Genomic DNA, 20,183 nt, shown 5'->3' with positions numbered 1-20,183 from the left:
TTCTAAAAGGCCAATGGTTACTGTGGGTATTTTCCAAACAGTCGTACTTGCCGATCTGCCCGCCTTGCCTGGCATAAATTCCCAGAGAGATCTGACATGCTTTTGGTCTCTTGGTCACCTGCGCGTCTTCCCTGAAAGGGCTGTTCTGAAAGGGCTGTTTTCTGTCTAGTTTTCCGTTCTCACAGAGGGCGTGGAAAACGCCTGGATGCCCGGCCTCGTGCGTCACTCTGTCCCTAGGGGAGCTGTAGCAGAAACGGGGGTGGGGGGCGGGGGGGGGGGGGGGGGGGGGGGTAGCGGGGAAGGGGGCGATCTTACCCAACAGTAAAGGCAGAGACGAGGCCCCTGAGGAGGCCGTGCTTTGTCCCGGCTCAGCAGGGCCGCAGCCTGAACAAGCGCCGGCCTCGCTCGTGCCCTGACGCCCCTGGGGCGAAGCTGGAGGCCCTGGGCGCGCCAGCTGACCAGATGGCCTGAGCTGCAAACCCCAGAGACCCCGGGCGGGTTCTGGCTGCCCCCAGACTCGGGCTTGGGTCTCGCCGCCTTAAGGCTCAGCTCAGCCCGAGCGTCCCATTAGGAGGTGCGGCCCACGGAGGTGGCGTGACTGGGCCGGCCGGATGGCCCCACCCGGAGCCCAGAGGCGCGGCGCCCGCGGCCCACGCGGGGCGGGCGGGTGGGGGGTCGTCCGCTGGCGTGCCCGCGGGCTTTCACCCGCAAAGCAGCCGTCCGGGGTTCCGGTCTCCGCCTGGGGTCGCCTGAGCACTGCGGCTACCAGGGCTTCTCCGGAGGGCGTGGGGGAAGGGGGAAGAAGCAGCTGCGCCACGGCTGCTCGCGGCCTGTGCCCAAGGCGGGGTCGGTTTCTAGGCAACGAGGCCCCTGCACGGGTCGCGCCCTCCCTCTTCTGGGTCGGTCTCCCCTCCCCCATTGAAGCTCTGCAGTCAGAGCCCCGGGACCCAAGGCGGAGCCCAGGTGTGGCCTGGGGTGCTGGGGGGAGGGGGGGGTGGGGGTGAAGCCCGACGGGCGTGGGAGTGGGTGACCCGAGGGCTGTCCAGCTGCCGGCCGGCGTTTCTCCGACTTCATTGGGGCTGCGCTGGGGGCTGGGGACCCGGACGGCCCGAGGCGGGGGCGACAAGTCTGTTTCCTCCCGGTCTCCGCCTGCGCCGGCTGAAACGAGTCTTTCCGGTGGGGCTGCCCAGCCGGGTCCGCCCCACCCGGCCTCCCGGAACCCGTTCGGAGACGTGCATGACCCCGCCCGGGCCGAGGACGCGAGCAGGAGGGTGGGTGGAGCGGCTGGAGAGGCGGGAGAGCCCGGATCCTGGGTTCCAGCCCGGGCTGCGAGCTCTGGAGCCCCTTTCCGATCCGGTGGCTCCCAAGGGCACCCTGACCGAAGGTTTATGTTGAAGCTTCCTGGGTGATTCTGCGAATCAAGGCTGCGAATAAAGTAACCTTATTACTTTACAACTGGGGAAGCTGAGGCACACACTGTGCCAAGGCCTCACCGTAAGTTAGCCAACCACAAGGAAGCCAAGGGAAAGCCTGCAAGGAGAGACCCCACGAAGGCCAGGATTTTTTCCCAGGGCCTGAGTCCTGGGGGTTTGGAGTAGAAGACAGGGGCTAGGGACGCAGGAAGGTCTGGGCACGCTGCCCTGACAGCTTCGCAGTATCACCGCGGCGGTCCCCAGCCTCACGAAATTAACGAGGAAGAGGCCTTTCTTTCCTCAGTCGAGGAGTAGAGATTCCGTTTAACCTCTGCAGACAGTAAGACAGCGACCACTCTCCCTCCCTGCCTGGCGCCAGCATGAACCCGAGGGCATGTCAGCAGGAGCCAGGAACTGGAGGCGAAGCATCCTTCATTTCCTCTGCGGCAGTGGAACGAGTGAGGTCTCTGATTGCCAGAGTCTTGTTTTTTTCAAAATCGCAGCATGCTGAGACCGAAAGCGGGGTACCCTGGAGGATTCTTTTATATGCTCAACCTTGAGTCAGACTTGCAATCAGCATTTGATCAAGAAACTTGGTCAGTTTCTCAAAATGCAGAATCAATCGCCGGTTTTACTTTTTTGCTTGGCATTTCCTTGGGTTAGTCTCGGTTCTGAGGATGAAAGATTATAAACTATTGTCTTAAATTCTGTCCTGATTAGCATCTTTCCGCCATCCAGGATTTCCCTGGAGCCAGATATTTGCAGCTTCAGGATTATGACTTTTTTAAAATATAAGTTTGATGAATTTTTATCCATTCCCCAAATTAGAAACTCCCTTAATTACAGGAGAAAACATTTTCAAAGAGAAAAGGTAGACCTTTAGAGCAAGCCTAGGAGCAATGCTTCTAAAGAAAATCTCAGGGCAGGCAGGTCCTCAGAACCAAGTGAGATGGTCTTTCTGCAGCTGTCAGGCCCACCGTCTTTCAGTTAGTTCTTGACTAAAAAATAAAGAATAAATGAAGGTTTCCTTGAAGCTGTTCATCCTCCTGCAGAGGATTCTACTTTGAGAGAAAGCATGGTCTTGGTTCAAATTCTTTTAAAATTGGGCTTGGGTGGCCAGATGGTAGATGGAGGGGGCGGGGGGGGAGATTTCTCTTTGTGAAAGTATTTCCAGCTAATAAATGAAGAAAGAATTATAGACAGAACATCACCATTTTGTATTCTTAATGAATGATTGGATCTAGGCATGATCAGCTATGACTACTAAGTCTTGAAAAGAGAGAACCCACATGATGTGCTAATGAAAAAACTCATCACCAGCTATGAAGCCATCTTGATACTCCTTACATCCCTGCCCTCACACAAATCAAAGCAGCATCTGATCAAGAGTCATCTAGCTCAACAGCACTGTGGAACATAATCAAAACAGTCTACATTTTGTGAAACTTTAAATGGCCCAGTTCTTTAATAATAATTGTATAGAAAGTATTGCATTTAGATTCTAAATTGAATAAATGAAAGGAAAAATTGACATTCATAGGACACTTGTAAATTTGAACACTACTAGGTACTGGATATTTTAAAAGTATTATTATATTATTTCAGATGGATAATATCATGGTTATATTTTTAAGTATTAACAAACATTTGAACATTTTCAATGTATGTTGAAATTTGGAAATGCAGTACTAAAATACAGATGAAATGATATGAAATCTGGAATTTATTTCTGAATAATTTTATGTAGAAATAAGAAAAAGTAAGTGTTGGAAACAGGGTTGAACATTAGTAATGAGTATATGGTGGTTCGTTTTATTATTCTTTTTTTTTTATGTTTTACTTTTTGCAAGGTATTCTCAAACTTGGGAACCAGCCTTGAAGCCTGACAAAATTACCTGGGATGGAGCTCAGGACGACTGGCCCTTGTCTTGCTCTGTGACTGTGCATGTCACTTCTCACTTGTCCATTCAACAAAAACTCTGGAGAATCTCCTGTCTGCTTGGGCTTCTAAATCATGGCGCTGACACTTTAGATTAGAAAATACCAAAGAAGGAAGCTGCCAAATAGAAGCATGGAAGGCTTTGCAAAAGAATTGACATTTGATATGGATTCTGACAGATGAAAAGGAGTTCCCTGGGTGGCATCAGTTCATCTTCTATAAGGTAAGGTGGTTAGACTAGGTCTACATCCATTTAATCCTAATAGATTCTGGAGTTGTAACGTGCCGGTAACCATTCTCTGTGTATCCCTCCAGGGAGTTGAGCGACACCCCTCCCCACCCCCTTGCACTGTGTACTTCCTGTCATCGTCCTTTATGTTGTTAGCTGAGACAATCCAAACGTGAGTCCCCCAGTTGTATTTGAAGGCCAAAGCATCATCATATTAACCAGTCTATAACCTTCTTTGGGAATGGTTTCTTGGACTCCTAGATTTATTTCTGTCTATCTGGTTCCCAAGGCATTTCACTTAGTAACTTAAGCTATACCAAGACTCAGCCTTGGTGGTAAAGCCCATTTGCTCCTCAAAAGATGGGTGCCTATAGTGTATACTCTCAGCCTTCCCAACTGTTCTTAACCTCCCTCTCTTCATGTAGGATATGCAGTTTAATATACAGCATGCAGCCTGGCCTTCAGGTTAATTGTTCATGCTGATACTTGGCCAAAAGAGGTCAAACTTTGTGCTTTGATGGCCTTTTCACCCATGTGACATGAACCATCTGTTGGGGCAAAGCTTAAAACACTAGTTGTCATTTAGCAAGTAGTTGGAAATCACATCTTTACTCTGTTATAGAGAATTATTCTCTTTTCATCTTCTTGGTTTTTGTGGATGTTTGTACTTTAAAAGGACAATTTCTGAAACTGTTGGAGAAGTGAGATATGACTATTTAAATTCGGTTGCTCTGTGTTTGTTGAATGAGTTTGCCTGGGCTATGATGCTGAGTCAAATGTGCTGTTTTTTTAGGACCTGGCAGCATCTAGCAGTGTGATCCAGAGCCTGATGGAGGGCTGGGAATGCTAGCAGCTCCTCTAATTTTTACTGCTGTAAACCAAAGGTATACTTCACTGTGGGAAAATATTGGGAAATTAGCTATGATATATTGTATGTTTCCAGTGACTGCTCAAAAGCTTCTTATACTAATTTAATTAGAATAATTTACCTTAATAGGAAACTATAATTTTCTACTTTTTCCAATTGGTTGAACCAATTTGTATTTTTTTACCCACCCAGATGGAATTTATTACACTAAAGCTAATAAGCTAAACCTTAATTTTTGTGCTAGCCATCATTATAACAGGAATTATGCTATAAGAATAGTTGAGACCTCTGCTTCTGGCTCTGGAACACCAGGCTAGATCAAACTAAACTTCCTACCTCAAACAAGTAAAACAGCTGGATAATTTAATGAATATATCTGACAGTGAGAACCTGAGAGGGCAAGATCCTGGAGAGAATGGAAACATAGGAAGGTGAGCCTGACATTTGACATTTGTCTAAGCTTGGGCTGCTGTAAAATATGCCATAGTCTGGGTGGTTTAAACAATAGACATTTCTTTCTCACAGTTATAGAGGCTGAAAGTCCAAGATCAAGGTGTCAGCAGATTTGGTTCTTGGTGAAGGCTGCCTGGCAGATTGCCACCTTCTCTCTGTGTCTGTCTTCACATGGCAGAGAGGGAGCTCTGGTGTCTCTTCCTCCTCCAACAAGAGCACTAATCCCATCACAGAGGCTACACCCTACACCTGACCTGACCTAAACCTGATTACCTTCCCAAGGCTTCACTTCCTTATATGAGCACTTTGAGGGCCAGGGCTTCAGTATATGAATGGGGGAGGCACAAATATTCAGTACATAACAGCACTCTTATTCCCCTTAAGGCATCTCTAAGAACAGTGATTTCAATGCTAAGAAGTTGAGAAAAGCTTTGGCAGTCTCGGAGAGACCCTGGTAATATCCTGGGCTTTTGGTTAGGACCTCTGAAAGGTCTCTTCCCTGGTGGCTCAGACAGTAACGCATCTGCCTACAATGCAGGAGACCCAGGTTCAATCCCTGGGCCAGGAAGATCTCCTGGAGAAGGAAATGGCAACCCACTCCAGTACTCTTGCCTGGAAAATCCCATGGATGGTGGAACCTGGTAGGCTACAGTCCATGGGTCGCAAAGAGTCAGACACAACTGAGCGACCTCACTTCACTCTGAAAGGTTACACCAGTAGGAAGGGCAAATCAAAAAAGGACCAACTCAACTCTCACAAAGGTTCAGCTTTGACTCAAATGAGGTTAAGATGGTCTGCCTCTACACTAACTGCATTACAAAAGCAAAAGAAAATCTCTGGAGAAAGATAGCATTATCTACAATACTACATTTGTCCTACAACTTTTCATATACAACATGTTGCAGTTGATCAAAATTTACTAGGCATACTAGGAGATAAGACCAAGTCACCTTTTTTTTTTAAAATTTTTATTTTAACTTTATTTTACTTTACAGTACTCTATTGGTTTTGCCATACATTGTCATGAATCCACCACGGGTGTACATGCAATCCCAAACATGAACCCCCCTCCCACCTCCCTCCCCACAACATCCCTCTGGGTCATCCCCGTGCACCAGCCCCAAGCATGCTGTATCCTGCATCGGACATAGACTGGTGATTCAATTCTTACATGATAGTATACATGTTTCAATGCCATTCTCCCAAATCATCCCACCCTCTCCCTCTCCCTCTGAGTCCAAAAGTCCGCTATACACATCTGTGTCTTTTTGCTGTCTTGCATACAGGAGACCAAGTCACCTTCAACCAAGAGGACAAAGATAATATAAACTGATTCACAGAAATCCAGTTATTGGAGTTATCAGATATAGACACATATTGATAGAATAACCTCTGATCAATACATTTCAGGAGATAAAGACAAAATGGAAAATTCCAACAGGTTATATATATATATACACATATATATATATACATATATATATATATATATATATACACAAAGAATCAATGGAAATTTTACAAGTGAGAGAATGTAATTAAAAATAAGAACATATTCAGTTCAGTTCAGTTCACTCAGTCATATCCGACTCTTTGTGACCCCATGAATTGCAGCACGCCAGGCCTCCCTGTCCATCACCAACTCCCGGAGTTCACTCAAACTCACGTCTGTTGAGTCGGTGATGCCATCCAGCCATCTCATCCTCTGTCATCCCCTTTTCCTCCTGCCCCCATTCCTCCCAGCATCAGTCTTTTCCAATGAGTCAACTCTTCTCATGAGGTGGCCAAAGTACTGGAGTTTCAGCTTTAGCATCATTCCTTCCAAAGAACACCCAAGGCTGTTTTCCTTAGAATGGACTGGTTGGATCTCCTTGCAGTCCAAGGGACTCTCAAGAGTCTTCTCCAACACCACAGTTCAAAAGCATCAATTCTTTGGCACTCAGCTTTCTTCACAGTCCAACTCTCACATCCATACGTGACTATTGGAAAAACCATAGCCTTGACTAGAAGAACATGTTAGATGAGTTCAAAGTAGATTAGACAGATGAGAGACGTGAATTGGAAGAAAGAAAATAATCTGAAATGAATCACCAAGAGATAAAAGAATGGAAAATACAGAAAGAGTGTATCATATTTTGGACATAGTAAAAGGTTTTAGCAAAATTGTAACTGAAGTCCCAGAAAATGACAGGGAGGGAGAGAATTGAATGGAGCAATTTTTGAATGGATAATGGCCAGAAATTTTCTAAAATTGATGAAATACGTAAATCCACAGATTTAAGAATCCCTTTAGAGCCCTGTGAGTGAGTGAAAGTCACTTAGTCACATCTAGCTCTTTGCGACCCCATGGACTGTTGTCCTTGGAATTCTCCAGACCAGAATACTGGAAGGGGTAGCTGTTCTCTTCTGCAGGGGATCTTCCCAACCCAGGGATCAAACCTAGGTCTCCCACACTGCAGGCAGATTCTTTACCAGCTGAGCCACAAGAGAAGCCCAAGAATACTGGAGTGGGTACCCTAACTTCTCCAGCAGATCTTCCCGACCCAGGAATCAAACCAGAGTCTCCTGCATTGCAGGTGGATTCTTCACCAGCTGAACTACCAGAGAAGCCTTTAGAACCCTAAGCAGTGTAAATTCAAAGAAAAAAAAAAAAATCACATCTAGACATATCCGAGTCAAACTACCAAAAATCAAAGAACAACACACTACGCAAACAAGGACTAAAGAGATTGTTGAGAGGCGGAAAGATAAATATTTCTGTGACCACACAAATTTGGCACTGTCAATAATAATTCATAGAAAATGTATTTTTCTGATTTTTATTGGATCCAGTTGATTGTTTTCATGTCTTTGAAGCTAGCATTTTCTTAAAGAAGGATCACACTCTGTTTTACCCACATGCCACCCATACTCCCAAGAGTCAGGTGCCAAGAGCTTCCTGCTAGCCTGAAAACCATGCCATTGAGTCTGGCAGTCTGCATGTATGTAGTGTATAAACACTCACAGCTCTCTTTCTGTTCACCCCAAGTTTGCTGAGCTTTGCCAAATGTCAGGTTCAGTGTTGGGTAGTGCTTGTCCTCAGTTTAGTTCAGTTCAGTCGGTCAGTCACGTCCGACTCTTTGTAACCCCATGAATCGCAGCACACCAGGCCTCTCTGTCCATCACCAACTCCCAGAGTTCACTCAAACTCATGTCCATTGAGTCGGTGATGCCATCCAGCCATATCATCTTCTGCCGTCCCCTTCTCCTGCCCTCAATCCCTCCCAGCATCAGAGTCTTTTCCAATGAGTCAGCTCTTTGCATGAGGTGGTCAAAGTACTGGAGTTTCAGCTTTAGCATCAGTCCTTCCAATCAACACCCAGGACTGATCTCCTTTAGGATGGACTGGTTGGATCTCCTTGCAGTCCAAGGGACTCTCAAGAGTCTTCTCCAACACCACAGTTCAAAAGCATCAATTCTTCGGCGCTCAGCTTTCTTCACAGTCCAACTCTCACATCCATACATGACCACTGGAAAAACCATAGCCTTGACTACATGGCCCTTTGTTGGCAAAGTAATGTCTCTGCTTTTCAATATGCTCTCTAGGTTGGTCATAACTTTCCTTCCAAGGAGTAAGCGTCTTTTAATTTCATGGCTACAATCCTGCCTAGTGGAGCTCAAAACTTGAGAGAGAGAGGCAAGCATGGATGGGACCCCCACATCTCTGAGTGAGCACTGTAGTTAAGACACAGGAGCCCAATGAGAGAGGGACTCATTCTTTCTGCAGAGTTCCTTTCTCAAATATTCACTGAGCACCTACTATGTGCCAGACTCATTAACGTTTATTTTTTCCCCCTAGTCTTGTTTTTTTCTGAACTAAGAGCCATAGTCTTTCCAAAAACACCATGACTTCTTTTTTGGCTGTGCCATGTGGCATGCAGGATCGAACCTATGCTGGGATTGAACCTGTGCCCCTTCCTTTGAAAGCACAAAGCCCTAGCCCCTGGATGGACATCATTTTTTTTTTAAAGGGGAAGAGTTTTCTCCCCAGTCAGTGAGTTTTGTGAAATACCTATAAAATTAACAGCAAACAGGTAAACACAAGAGGCCAAGGTAGGGAAAAAGGGAAGAGGAAGGAAAATAACCCTTACAGAACCTCCATTGTTTATTCTCTCATTGATCCCCATAATAACCAAATGTGTGATGTGTGGATACAATTTATAGGTTGGAAATTCAGGCACAGAGAGGCTGAGTAACTTGCCCCAAGGCCCCAGCTTACAAATTGAGTAGCTGGTCTGTAGACGCCAGGCCTTTTGACACTTGGTCCAGTGTTCTTCCTACACAAAGCAACTGGGTAGTAGGTGTCCTAGAGACCTTTTTTTTAATTCATGGATCTCCTGGGTTGGGGGCTGGTATTTGTGAAGCAATGTGAGGAGTCTGAGGGAACACATTTCAGCCTCCTTGTCTGCTCTGCTGATGGGTTGAAATGCCCAGAAGTCCCAGATGGGGTTGGAGTCTGCTGCCTCCTCCACCCACCGCTCACCCCGTTGGCTTTCCTATCTTTGGGACTTGGCGTCAGCATGTCACCTTCTGACAGGTAGTGAGATAGAGCGACTGAAGGTGAATGAAGGCCTTTGTCCTTGTGGATGATCCTCTCATCATCAGGGTCCTAGTGTTTTCGTGACAGTTTCTAGAGGGTCCTTTACTCATTTAGAACTGGCAGCTGCATCTGGCTCTTGTGCAAGATGTTCACCTAGTCCTTTTGGCCAACAGTTTAGCTTCAAAATCAGACGGGAGAAAAATGAAGAAAAGACCATGCACAGGTGTCATAGTCTTCTCTGGCTGCCTTAATAAAGTACCATGGATTGGATGGCTTAATCAATAGAAGCGGATTTTCTCAACACTTTGAAGGGTGGAAGTCTGAGATCAAGATGCCAGTATGGACAGGTTCTGAGCTCTCTTTCTGGCTTGCAGAGGACTGCCTTCTAACTGTGTCCTCACATGGCAGAAAGAGTGAGCTCACTGGTATTGTAATAAGACCACTAATCCCATCATGGGAGCCCCACCCTCATGATGTCATCTAACCTAGTTACCTCTCAAAGCCTCCATCTCTGAGTACTATCTCATGAGAGGTTAGAGCTTCAACATATAAATTTCTGTGTGCACACTGAGTCGCTGCAGTTGTACCTGACTCTGTGTGACCCCATGGGCTGTAGCCCATCAGGCTCCTCCACCCATGGGATTCTCCAGGCAAGAATACTGGAGTGGGTTGCCATGTGTAAATTTGGAGGGGACACAATTCAGTCCATAGACATTGGTTTTTCCTTCAGGCAAATCTCTTCATCTCTTACCAGTGTAATGGGCATATTATGATTCCAAAGGGGTAGCAAGTAAGAGCCACTGCCCTGATGTCTGTTCTTTCACATTTGTCTTTTCAGGGGTCCCTTTGGCAGTTTCATAGTCAGGTTTCAGGAGAGGCCAGTTTCCCATACTGAGAAAAAAGACCCCAAGGAGGCTATATGCAGGTTCTCTGAGTGAGTTTCGGCAGGGGGAGGGTGGGAACCAGATGTCCCAGGTAGTATTGAGCATGTGTCTAGACACCTGGAAACCTAAGGGAGGTGACTGCTGTTCCCATCTGAAGGTCAGGTCATTAAACGGCCTTTATATATTTTATAGCTTTCCCAATTAACTTGTTTTTAAATCTCTGAAGTTTGAACCTTGTAGGTTCAGCTGCTGAAAACAAAGATGCTGTAGAGGCTGTTGCCCTGTTTTTCTTTGGATGGTCTGTCTCTGTGCCCCAACCTCACTCCCGCTGATCCTCAGGAGAATCTAGTTACTAGGGCTTTCTTTTGGGGACCTGGTCCCCTTGTTTCTGGTAGGACCTCATGCTGTGTGCTCTCGGTTCTGAGTGAAGGTTCTGACACCCAGCCCAGCCCTCTTTCAGGTGCTGGGCCTGCACCACAAGTCTGAGTGGGGTGTCCAAGCCTCGGTGCTCCTACCAGGCTGAAGACTCCTGCTGCTTGGCCTATGACCGCTTCTGACCAGCCTGGACCTACGCTTTTCCCTGGACTGGACTCTGGTCTCAGCTTCTGATTGGTGACACCCTCTCCTGGTTTCCTGGAGCCTGTGAATCACTGCTGACGCTTCATGGCTTCCCTGGTGACCCTTCTGCTCACACACCCCTGTCCCTAGCACGTGAGCAACTGTCCTGGGTCTTCCTGGGCCATGTTCCCTCCCTCCTCGCCCCTTGAGGGTGCCCCTGACCATACTTGCCAAGTGGCTTGTCAGGAGGCTCGTGACACCTCCAGGGAGGACAGTCTGGGGGCAGCGGGGAGGGGACTTCAGCAAAGCTGATGCGTCTGGATTGCTCTGCTGTGACCTAGAAACAGGGCTTTACAGAATTGCCCCGTACTACATGTTCTCCACACCCCTGGAAGTTTGGCAGTGGGAGGATGGATTCATGCACAGCTTAGTATCAAAAACCAGCACTTCCCATTTTGACTGCTCAGGGTTGACAAAGTGGAAGCAAAACACCTGGATCAAGCTGGCCCGTGTCAGGAGGCACTCTGGCGCAAGAACAAGGACTTCACGTGTGCTCTCTTATTTAGCTCTCACAACTACCCCTGCGGGATATAGTTCCTCTGAAAACATAAGACTCAGAGAAGTTAGGTACCTTGGCCACGGTCACACAGCACATCTATGGCAGGGTATGATTTTAAACCATACCCACTGAGGCCAAGGCTCACAAGCCTCGAGGCTGGAATGAGCACCTTCTGTTGCTCCACAGAGCAGCCTCAGATAGGGGTGGGGAACTGATATTTCCAAAGATATTTAGTCTTTTCTTCTTTGAAAAAATACATCACTGTGCAAGTCTTCAAATATGACTATGCTTCACAACTTGCTGGACAGACCCGGATAAATGCAGAGTGTGCAGGATAAAGGGCCGCAGCAGGGGTGCCTTGGCGGCTAATAAACCAGTTGGGAGGTGCAGTTCTTACCCTGCTCCGTGCCTGGTGCTGCCCAGAGCTCCACTCCAGAGGGCAAGACTCTGCCTTGATGCTCGTCGGGGCTGTGCCCACGCACAGCTCTGGGTAAACCTTTGCCCTCACCCAAGTGACCATGTGTCCCAAGGGATACATTTATGCTAAACAGCACCTTCTGAGACCCTGCTCCCTCCCGAAGGGATGATACCCAGTTTCAGAGAATCCGGAGGAGGGCCTTGTGGCCAGGCCCTTACTGGGACAGAGTAGAAATCTCCACTCAGCTGCTACTGGATCCAACTCGCCCCTCCCTCCCTTGACAGCCCCAAAGCTCTTTTCTGCAGAGAGGGCCCCACATCCCAAGCCCTCTGACCACTGGCAACCACATCTAACCAGCCACCAATCCCAGCTTCCTAGTCACCCCCACAATGGGAGTCGGGCCAGGCTTGCAGGCAGCGTCTGGCCTGACGAGGTGGTGGCCGGGGGTGGTGGCTGTGTCTGATTGAAGTCCCCATTTCCCTCCTACAAAGGCAGCATAATTAATCAGGCAGTAATGAATTCAGGTACCCCCGGCTTGTCACCTCAAGAGATAGGCTCTCTGAGAGCGCTGGAATTCACAAGAGGCAAACAGGTCACCACTATGATTTTTTATTTTTTATTTATTATTTATTTATTTATTTATTACGCTACAGTTTTTTAGTATTAAATGTTAAGAGGAAGATGTGTTGGAATTTGACCAAATTTTGTCTGTTTACCTTCAAGAACCCCTAGCCCATTTTCTCTCTTCCTATTATTTATAATTTACTTTCGGCCATTCTGGGTCTTTGCTGCTGTGTGTAGGCTTTCTCTAGTCGCGGTGAGTGGGAGCTGCTCTTCTTCATCGCAGTGCACGGGCTCCTCATTGCAGGGGCTTCTCTTGTTGAGGAGCATGGACTCTAGGCTCGAGGGCTTCAGAAGTTGTGGTGCACTGGATTCGTTGCCCCACAGTATGTGGGATCTTAGTTCCCAGATCAGGGATCAAACCTGTGTCCTCAGCATTGGCAGGCAGGTTCTTAACCACTGGACCATCCAGGAAGTCCCCTGTCCCATTTTCTTTCTCTCTTCCTTTGGCTCACAGGGCTGGGGCACTTGGGGTGGGTGGTCCTCTGGCTGACTCTGATCCTCCACCCGAGGTTTTCTCAGTTCAAGGATGACTGTCCCCTTGTGTCCCTGTTATTCAGCATCCTCTCATGTGAGGCCTTGGGAAAGGGGAGGCAGGTGTTCCCCTCACTGAGAATTCAGGCTCCCCAGTGCTCTGCCACCAGGGCTCTGGAGATGGACCAGGTGGGCAAAGGTGTTGGGAGGGCTGTGGGATGCTGTGACTGGGCCCTGATTGCACTGACCTGTACTCTTCAGCTTCCAGGAGCAGCCAGCCCAGGAGCACAGCAGGGCTATCAGCAAGGCAGGGATGCTGATCCAAGTTCAAATCCCAGTCTTCCCAGGGCCACACTGGGAGCTTTGGAGAAAAGTGCAGAACTTGGAGTTGGCATCCGTCAACATAGTGGGATGAAACAAAATGGCAGTCGTGGGCCACCTTGAGTATGGCATGCACACAGTAGGCCCTCAACTGGTGAAGGCTTCTACAGGTGGGGCCCATGGAGCCCCAGGCTTTGGGCTGAGGCAGGCCCAGGACTAGCCCATTAGAGGCTGCTGAGCTCCACATGGAAACCCCAGCTGGCTGTGGGGCCCAAGGTGCAGTGTGTGCCAGAGTCCCCTGATTTTAAGTGGCTTCTGGTCAGTGTCAGCGCATGTCCCTACCAGCTTCAGGACCCATGGCCCCCCAGTGCCGTGAGAATACTGTGAAAGCTTCCCAGAAGAGGTGCTATTTGATCCCCTTTAAAGGAATACATCAAAGCCCTACTGGTTGGCCCAAAGCTGCTGTGTCCCCGTAGAGAGTGGATAAGTAGCTTGAAATTCCCTGTGTCCCAAGCACCTCCTGTGTGCTCAATCAGGAAAGCAAGTGATAAGGCGAAAAGACAAGCTGCTCAAATGGGCAAAGAATATGAGTAGGTATGAATAGGTATATGAATATGAATAGGGTCACAAAAGAGGCATGGAAAATGGCTCAGAAATTGATTTTTAAAAAGAATGCTCAATCCTGCCAAACCTTAAGGGAAATGCAACTTAAATGAGGTAGTATTTATATATATACTGGAATAGTACTCAGCCAGAAAAAAAGAATGAAGTAGGGGTTCCCTGGTGGCTCAGTGGTAAAGAATCTGTCTGCCAATGTAGGAGACATGGGTTTGATCCCTAATCTGGGAAGATCCCACCTGCCAAGAAGCAACCAAGCCCCATGAGCCACAGCTATTGAATCTGTGCTCTAGAGCCTGGGAACCACAACTACTGAACCCGTGTGCCTCATCTACTAAAGCCCATGCACCCTAGAGCCCACATTCAGCCACAGGAGAAGCCACTGCAATGAGAAGCCTGCACACCACCACTGCAGAAAAGCCCTATAGCAATGAAGACCCAGCACAGCCAGAAGTGAATAAATAGAATTATTTTTTAAATAAAATGAAGTAACACTTTCTGCAGCAACATGGATGGACCTAGAGATTATCATAGTAAGTGAAGTAAGCTAAGAGAAAGATAACTATCATATGATATCATTTATATGTGGAAACTAAAGAAATGATGCAAATGAACTTATTTACAAAACAGGAACAGCCTCACAGACTTGAAAAACAAACTTATGGTTACCTAAGGGGCAAGACGGGCAGGGGAGGAATAAATTAGGAACTGGGGATTAACACACTACTACTATGTAAAATAGATAATCAACAAGGACCTACTGTCTAGAACACGGAACTATACTTATTCTGTAGTAACCTATATGAAAGAATATTGAAATCTGAATAAGAATGAATATATGTATAAATGAATCACTTTGCTGTACACCTGAAACTAACCCAACACTGTAAATCAACTGTTGTTGTTTAGTCACTCATTTGTGTCCGACTCTTCTTCGGCCCCATGGACTGTATCCTGCCAGGCTGCTCTGTCCATGAGGTTTTCCAGGCAAGAATACTGGGGTGGTTGCCATTCCCTTCTCTAGGGAAACTTCCCAACCCAGAGATCAAACCTGAGTCACCTGTATTGCAGGCAGATCCTTTACCGCTGAGCCACTGGGGAAGTCCAAAACAACTGCACTCTAACAAAAAATTAAATTTGAAAAATGAGGTAGCATTTCTCACTCATCAAATGGATAAAAATTTACAAGTCTGATAGTATCAGGTACTAGTGAGAATGTCAGGATAGTGCTCTCAGAGCTACCTATTGGTGCAACTGTTTTGGAGGGCCTAGCCGTGTCCTTTAGAACTAGAAATGTGTATACCCTGAAACCCAGCAATTTCCTTTCTGCTTTACCTGCCCCCAAGAAACATATATATGCACACACAGAGAAATGATCATACCAGTCTCTGTAATTGTAGAAACTCAAATGCCCACCAGTATTGGAAAGCCCAAATAGATTAAGGCATCTCACAGTGTGGAGTTTTATATAGCAATTTTAAAAAATTGAGTTGAACCTATATGTATGCAAATAGATCTCTAAGATGTATTATTGAGCAAAAAAAAAAAAATCTGCAGAACAATATATGTATTTTTCATGTAAAAAAAACCCTTCATCAATAACAACAAATACTGCATAGTTTTAACGGAGTCCTACGTGTGTTGCAAAGGCACAGAACAAAAATCAGAAAGAATATGTACAGACTCATGTACAGTGGCTACCTTTTAGAAGGTTGAGGGTTAGCCATGGATTATAGGAGTTTGGCAAGGGTGGAATGGCTTGAGTTTTCTCTACAATGCTATAGGTTTTGGGGAGACAAATGGGTTACTGTACCTTATGTAGAATATAGACTAATTTTGAAAAGAGTATGCTAGGGGAAACAGGCTGCATCTAGGGACAGTTGGCAGAATACAACATGAAAAGCTGAGAGAATGGCCAAGAAGGAATGGGAGTGAGCGCACTGTGTGCAACAGCCCTCTGGGGCTTGCCGAGGGGAGGAAAGGGAAGAGCAGAGTGAGAAAGTCAGGGAGCCTGGACACGCAGAAGGAAACCCCAGGGAGGGAAGGTGAAGAGCCAGGCTTCTGATTGCTTTGTCCTTGACTGGAGAGGGAGCATGACACAGAGATGCCCTTCCTGATGCTGAAGTTTCCAGCTGTGACAGCTAAGGTTCCTCCCCACACTCCTCCTCTCTTCCTTTCAAGCTGGAAATCTATTTCTCTTGCTGGCTTAGAGAGGAAGTCTTGATTCGTTTTGCATAAGGACCCTGAATTACAACTCAGTACTCCGGGACTTCCCTGGTGGTCCAGTGGTTAAGAATCTGCCTGCCAGTGCAGACAGCATGGGTTCGATACCTGGTCTGGGAAGAGTCCACGTGCTGTGGAGCAACTAAGCCTATGTGCCACAACTGCTGAGGCCTGCCTGCCTCGAGACTGTGCTCTACAACAGAAGAAGACACTGCAACGAGAAGCCCCGCACACCACAACAAAGAGGAGCCCCCACTCGCTGCACGTAGAGGAAGTCCATGTGCAGCGACAAAGACCCGGTGCAGCCACAAATAAATAAAAGTTTTAAAAAGTCAGTACTCCTGGGACTTCCCTGGTGGTCCAGTGGTTATGAATGTGCCTTGCAATGCAGGGGGCACAGGTTCGATCCCTGGCCGGAGAACTAAGATCCCACATGCTGTGTAGCAACTAAGCCCCCACACTGGAGCCTATGAGTCAGAACTAGAGAGCCCGCATGCCTGCAACTGCTGAGCCCACCCAAACGCTGCAACGAAAGATCCTGTATGATGCAAGAAGATCTCATGTGCTGCAACTAAGACTGATGCAGCCAAATAAAACATAAATAAATTTAAAAATCAGTACTGCTGCTGACCCCTCTGAGAGCATCATCCGCAGGAATGGACGCTGATCCTGGACACACCTTTGCTGTAAAGGGCTGCCCAATAGGTCTAGAAACCTGCTTCTGCCCATGTCTGTGTGGATGGGGAACCTGCTTCTCCTGGGTCATGCTCAGGGGTCCTTAGGTTTACAAGGTGAGGGTGGTGTGGGAGCCTCAATTGCACCAACTGGGCAACCTTCAGCCCTGGGCTCAGCATCCTGGCACAGAGCTAGGCCAGAAAAATGTGCAAAAAGAGTAAAACTTATCTCCAAAGCTCCATAGTATGGGGGCTTTGGAGTCCGATATGAATTCATGTGCCAGCTCATTCCCACAGCTGGTACGTGTAACTGTGCAACCTCAGATACACCAGCAGCCTTTCTGGGAACTAAATAAATAAGATGTTATCAAGCTCTCAGCTCCATAAATGTCGCCCAGAGGTGGTTGAAAATAATGATGCTAACATACATCTCCTGTCTCTTCAAGCCCTTAATCAGAACAGCAGACCTTGATGTACTGTGAATGTGGTTTCTGACGTATTGGGTTGGTCAAAAAGTTTATTCAGGTTTTTGCGTAAGATCTTACAGAAATGCCTGAATGAACTTTTTGGCCAAAGCAATACTTAGAATAGTTTATTCTAGTGTGATGTTCAAGAAAACTCTTATTTTAATCCAGTAACTCTTTCCTATCCTGCATTTCTTAAAATTGGAGGCTTATAGTTTCAGAAATCTTTATGAAGGAATGAGACCTAAGAAAAGAGATCCCAGTGAGCCTGGATTGGGAAGGGCCAGTAAAGAAATTGCTTCCAGCCATCCGGAGGCAAGGCTTTGAGAGAAATGGCCCCTCCTCTGCCATGTTGGCTGGTCCTTGTGGGACCCCAGTCAGCTAGTGAGACATCCATCATTCCCACCAACAAAGCCAGGACCAGGGAGAGGTAAGCGAGGCACCTGCCTGGGGGCAAAATTTAAGGCGGTGTCAAAACTGGGCTTCCCAGATGGCACTAGTGGTAAAGAGCCCACCTGCCAATATAGGAGACATAGGAGACGCAGGTCCAATCCTTGGGTTGGGAAGATCCCCTGGAGGAGGAAATGATAATGCACTCCAGCATTTTTGCCTGGAGAATTCCATGGACAGAGAGCCTGTGGGCTACAGTCCATAGGGTCACAAAAAGCCAGACACGACTGAAGCAACTTAGCATGCACAGCATACCAAAGCACTCAGTAATCAAGATAAATAATATTTTAATGCAATATATGTTTAATAAGAATTAATGCAAAAAAAATCTATGATGAACAAAATGCCACCACTTTACACCCTGGCTTCCAGTCTCATCTTACTGACCCCATAAGCTGCTTTCTAGCTCTTTACACCCTCCTTGCTGGACTGTCTTGAGCATCGCTTGGTCTGCCTAGGTCTAGGAGAAAGGGGCTGGGGAATGGACTCTGTAACTTGTCTTCTATCAGCATGGGGAGGAGCAAGGAAACCTTTCTGGACAATTACCTTTTGAGTGTGTGTGTGTGGTTGTTTTTTTTTTTTAAGCACAGCATACACTGGCTTTTTAAAAAATAAAAATTATTTGGCTGTGCTGGGTCTTAGTTGCAGCATGTGGGATCTAGTTCCCCGACCAGGGATGAATCGTGCCCCCTGCATTGGGAATGCAGCGTCTTAGCCAGTGGACCACCAGGGAAGTTCCTATATGATTTTTTAAAATATTCATTTTTTGGTGACCCTGTAGAGGAAATAGATTTTAACAAAATAAAACCTAAAAACAAGGGATAGGAACATGAGAATTTAGAGAAAGCAGATTTGAAAACAGTTTTCAGAAAGCCTTCTACTGTCTGTCATCTAATTTTTCAGAAAATAGCCAAGGATTTGCAAAAGCAATTTTTCAGTTTTAAGTGCCTTTATTTCCCCTCAGCGATGCTGCTGCAGTAAATACAGGTTCAAATGCACATCCCATTTGCCCCTCTAGAATCTGAGCATTCTGTACACCTGGCTTGAAAGCTCAGCTGATTTGCCCTCAGACACCACCCATCTCAATCCTAGGCTCATCTCTCTATGCCTGGCTGAGGGGGCTGGATGCCCAGCCAGTATGGAAGCTTCTATCCAGGAAGAGACAGGACAGCTGCAGTGTAAAAGATGTTGGCTTGATGAGACAATCCCTTAGTTGGTTAAACACCCTCCCAAAAGAAATGTGCTGTGTGCTAAGTCGCTCAATCGTGTCCGACTCTTTGCAACCCCATGGACTGTAGCCCGCCAGGCTCCTCTGTCCATGGGATTCTCCAGGCAAGAATACTGGAGTGGATTGCTGTGCCCTCCTCTAAGGAATCTTCCCAACCCAGGGAATGGGGTTGGGGGTGGGGGAAACGCCTTTTTTCTTTAAGTTGGAAATCATGTAACAAACCATTTTTGTTGCGATACAGTATTTAAATCAAACTAGATTAATAATAATGTAATCATATGCATTTATTCTGCTATTCTACATATTTAAAAAGAAACTGATTTGAGAATATTTAGAAATAAGGACTTCCCTGGTAGCTCAGTGGTAAAGAGTCTCCTGCAATGCAGGAGATCCAGGTTTGATCCCTAGGTCAGAAAGATCACCTAGAGAAGGAAATGGAAACCCATTCCAGTATTCTTGCCTAGAGAATCCCTTGGACAGAGGAGCCTGGTGGGATATAGTCCATAGGGTCTCAAAAGAGTCAGACATGACTGAGAGCTGTTGGTGGCAATTATTTGTGGTGTGTGTTCTTCACTCGCTGCTGAGGGGGCTGCTATTCTATCAGGAGGGATGTTGGGAGACTAGGTTGGGGGAGCTGGAGGAAATCTAGGGAGAGGAAGACCCCACTTCCGAAAGAGACAGCAATGGAGGCAGGCAGTTGAGTTTTAAGTTTTCAAGCAAATACTGCTTTTGAAAAAACTGGATTCTATAATTTTTTATATTAATGATATACTTTAAATTATTACTAAAAATGCCATCCAAGGGGATGGGAAAATGGAATCCGTTTTGTCCTTCCCTTTATCTGTGGACTTCATTTTAAAATCACTTTATTTTCAGCACCTTGGTTTTGTTGTCTTTGCCAGAAAGTAACTTTTCTGTTCAACAGTATATTAATGCAGAATAGAAATAAAGATGCTTTAAAAAAATTCTTTCAAGCACAAAAGGAGATGGTTTTCAACAGATAATTTTACATATTTACATATTTTACCTTAAGCATTTTGTAGTCTCTGCCTACTGGTGAATGGATCAGATTTTTGCACTCTTCAAAATGAACCAGTTTGGCTTCTAAGCCTTTGCGAAGGACGGAAATGAATTCTAACTTTTTTTTTTCCACTTCATTTTCGCATCTTCACATTTCCTTATTTCACATGGTTTAAAATAAAATGCCTCCA

The 20,183-nt window shown here is 46.5% G+C and overlaps 1 long non-coding RNA gene across 2 annotated transcripts; it reads left to right on the top strand.

Annotated features, from left to right (window-relative positions):
• The first annotated feature begins 1,262 nt into the window (after positions 1–1,262).
• LOC121816504 (uncharacterized) lies at positions 1,263–15,596 on the top strand. 2 transcript variants are annotated; one of them, XR_009596317.1, is made up of 3 exons: positions 1,263–1,494; positions 3,263–3,574; positions 4,374–15,596. It is a non-coding gene; the product is annotated as an uncharacterized LOC121816504 (long non-coding RNA). The 2 variants fall into 2 exon arrangements; XR_006056152.2 differs by having other exon boundaries at positions 1,263–3,574.
• The last annotated feature ends 4,587 nt before the right edge of the window (positions 15,597–20,183 follow it).

The sequence above is a fragment of the Ovis aries genome, chromosome 14, assembly GCF_016772045.2.
Source record: "Ovis aries strain OAR_USU_Benz2616 breed Rambouillet chromosome 14, ARS-UI_Ramb_v3.0, whole genome shotgun sequence".
Taxonomy (NCBI): Eukaryota; Metazoa; Chordata; class Mammalia; order Artiodactyla; family Bovidae; genus Ovis; species Ovis aries.
This window is presented reverse-complemented; position numbering and strand designations above follow the sequence as displayed.